Here is a 3,942-nt window from a genome sequence, read left to right as displayed (position 1 = left end):
GGAATATTGCCAGCATGTTATAGGGAACCTTTCCCACTGAAATAGGCTTTGATTGCTTTAAAATAATTTCTCTCCTGGGCGTGTGAGAAGAACCTTTCCTTTCTGCATAAAAATTGCTTGTGGCCCACAATACCCATCTACTTGTGTGTCCACCTGCCTCTCCCACGATAACTAGTGGAGGATTTCCCCCTTTATAAGGAAGGAAGTGGAGGACTTGTAGAAAGAGGATTTGCAGCCACTTACTCCCATAAGAACAAATCTCTTGCCCAGATAAAACCAGGCAGCAGCAAAAATCTTCTAGATCTAGATGCACATGACTCCTTCAGATGGAAATAAATACTCCCTGTGCTCCTTTCGCTCAAACCCTGGGAAGTTCGAACCAGTTGAGATTCTAATTTCACCTGTCTGCCCCAGGCCTTTCCTCCCTCATCATCTGGGCCATTGTCACCCTGGTGATTCTCAGCTGCTCTGCCATTGCTTTACTCCACGTGCAGAAGTGTGTACCTAGGGAATAGATGGGGTATCTTTTCATTGGGAAACAGCTCATGCCAACCTGAGTTCAGAGTCAGGGTATCTTAGTGAGAAATAATCAAAATATTACTGAGCAGCCTAGCCAGTGTATCTCAGCGGTTACAGTGTTGGCCTGCGCATTGAAGGATCTCAGATTCAATTCCTGATCAAGGGTGTGTACCTGGGTTGCAGATTTGATCCCCTGCCCTGTCAGGGTATATTCGGTAGGCAGCCAATCAAAGTTTCTGTCTCTTCCCCTTCCTCCTTTCCATTCTCTCTGAAAAAAGAAATGGGAAAAATGTTCGCTGGTGAGGAATATATATATATATAGATATATTCTATCTATCTATCTATATATATATATACATATATATGTATATATGTTGCCTAGCTATTCGATAATGATGTGTGTGGCAAATCAAATGTTGAAAGGGGAGGGGAGGCCTGTGCTGAGTAAATTTTAAGAGTAAGGGTAATGTCAGTGCCTGGCTTTGGTGTGCAGGTTCCGCCTCACAGTTCTCTGCCCTACTGAGTTCAGACTTAGCAACTTAGGCAGTCTGATAAAGACCTCCCCCATAAGTAAATGTGCTTTTTTTCTGTGCAAGTTTGGGAAAGGAGGGTCACTGGGGTCTTGAAAGCCTTTTCACCTCCCAATTAAGTGAACCACAGATTTAGAATCAACACTGACTCAGAATCTCCTGGTTTTGAATCAATATGCCTCAATCCTCTTCCAAGTACTCATCACCAATCCTGCTTCACACCCTGCAACAAGCCTAGAACCAACACTACTTACATCCAGAGCTGGGGAATGGCTTGGATTTCCCCAAGACCCATCCTGAGAAAGGGACTCACACAGCTTGGTGCTTCTGATTCCAAATTGGCACGGGCCTGCCAGGGCTGCAGCATCTGCCAGTGTCCTCCAGCAGGTGGTAGCAACTGTGGAAACAATGCAGGTCTGGAAAAGCTTTGTAAATTATTGTCAGCTTGACCATGCAACCAGGTACATGCCCTTGACCGGGAATGAGGACAATGGCGTTTGATACTTTATAATGGGTTTGAAGAAGTGTAATAGCAACCATTGTAAGTACATCTGTGCCACAAGCATCCCATTTTACAGTGAAAAACCTAAAGCCCAGCGGGTAAGTGGTAAGGTTTACTTTCTTCCAAAGGTCATGCTCTAAACCTTGATGCTCCACATACATACACGCTGTCCCCAACCCGGGCCCTGTACACATACACTCAACCCCCTCCTACCCTGCTTCAGAGTTTTTTTCCCCAAAGATTTTTTGTATTGATTTTTTTTAAGAGAAGAAAGGAAAGGAGAGGGAGAGAGAAAAACATCAATCAGCTGTCTCTGACATGCCCCCCTACTGTGGATAAAGCTTGCAACCTGGGTATGTACCCTGATGGAATCAAACCGGCAACCTTTCGGTGCACTGGACAATGCCCAACTAACTGAGCTATACTGCCAGGGCATGCTTTTAAAAATTTTTTTTATTAAGATTTATCAGAATTTCTGCTTAAGTTTCATTAGTACATACCAGAAGAGATCACAGAAACACCCCTTACAACCTGCATTATCTAGAAAAGCACAAAGGCCTTTGGGATTCCCAGCCTGGGGAAGGGATCTAATGCAGCCATCACAGTTCTGACCATCCCAAGGTTAGAGAGCTTGTCAGCCACAGAGTGAGGATCACACAGTCTGGATCCAGGCTGGTTTCAGTCCTGGTTCTCTCTAGGTGGTCCAGAGGGAAAGGTTCATCCACCCACTGATAGGCTTTCACAGTGTTTTTTTAAATATAGGATACTCAGCCACTGGTTCTGGGGCTTCTGAATTCAGGGCATTCATTCTTAACTGAGGCATTTTGTTAATTACTAGGGACATTTTGGATCATCCCAAAATTTGGTTGGCAAGTAAGGGAACCTCCTGGAGTTAAATAGGCCAGGCCAAGAATATATATATTGCAATGCATGGGACATGTTTTGATGGAATGACATCCACAGTGAAAAAGGCAAATTAGTTATGAGGATGCCCTTCCTAACAAGTTCAGCTTAAACTACTCTCTACTGTGGGGCATATGTGGTGTTTCTGTTTGGTCTTGTAAACCACACCATGCCCAACAACCCTGTAGGTACAGTTTGGGGCACATCTGGTCGCTTCCTCAGAAGCAGGCATGTGCGGCAAGAGCTGAGCATGTCTTTGTGGCTTTGGACAGTATTGCCAAAGTTCTTCCAAAGCGGCAATGCCCTTTTGTGTACCCACCAGCGCTACAAGACATGCTAGTCCCCACCAGGAACTCCTTCAAGCTGACTGAGCTCATTCCAAGGAAGCAGCTGGTGCAGAAGTGTAGGTTCTCTGCTGCCCTCTACCAGTGGTCGGCAAACTGCGGCTCGCGAGCCGCAGTTTGCCACTCTGTTGACTAATGAGTTTGCCGACCACTGACCTAGACTCTCTATTCCAATAATTACAGGCTGTTGTTGTTCCTTGTGATTAAGCCCCTATCCCAGTGGTCGGCAAACTCATTAGTCAACAGAGCGGCAAACCGCGGCTCGCGAGCTGCATGTGGCTCACGAGACGCAGTTTGCCGACCACTGCTATAGCCCAACCACTAGGATTTCCAGAGGAACTGCTGTCAGGAATTCTCCCTGCCAAAGCCAAATGAAAGAAAGTCTTTTTTTTTTCTTTAAAATGGATTCTCTCCCCCGTCCCCCCCCCCCCCCCCCCCACACACACACTTTTCTTCCAGGTCCACTTTTCTCAGGCCAGGACAGGGAAGCACATTGTTGACTTCTAGTGGCCAATCTGGCCCCAGTTGAGCAAGCTTCTGTGCTGTTTGACTGTATCACTTCTCACCCCACATCCAGTCCATGAGCAAGTTCTCAAGGTTCTGCTGCAAATGTATCCCAAATTCAGCCACTTACCATCCCTACCCTGCAATCTCCCGCGTCCAGCCTCCATCTCTCACATGGACAACTGCAGTGACCTGGTTGGTCCCTGAAGAACCCTGCAGGACCTGGCCCACTACTAGCTATCCATTTGCCCTGCTTTATTTTCCTTATTCTGTCTCCATGTGATGCATTATATACTCTCTGTGTTTGTTTCCTTTGTCCTTCCACTGGGTTATAAGCTCCATGACTCTAAGCACTTGGCACAGTGCCTGACACATCTTAGGTCTTCAACAAATGACTGGTTGTATGAACTTGTGAAATGGAGATAAGACTTCCCTATCTAAAGGGTGAAGGTGATGATGCTTCAAGTGTCCCATGAAGTAGTGCTTAGGTAACTGCAGTTCTTCCCTCTCTCCCAAAGTAGGTTCTCATTCAGCCACAGGGGGGCATTGTTCTAAAGCACCTGTAGCTGCCAGTAAAGGCATCCAGGTTCTTCCAGCAAAGACACTAAGAGAAGGTGGAACTAAAACAGATATGGCCCTA

The sequence above is a fragment of the Plecotus auritus genome (assembly GCF_963455305.1).
Source record: "Plecotus auritus genome assembly, chromosome: 8".
Taxonomy (NCBI): domain Eukaryota; kingdom Metazoa; phylum Chordata; class Mammalia; order Chiroptera; family Vespertilionidae; genus Plecotus; species Plecotus auritus.
This window is presented reverse-complemented; position numbering follows the sequence as displayed.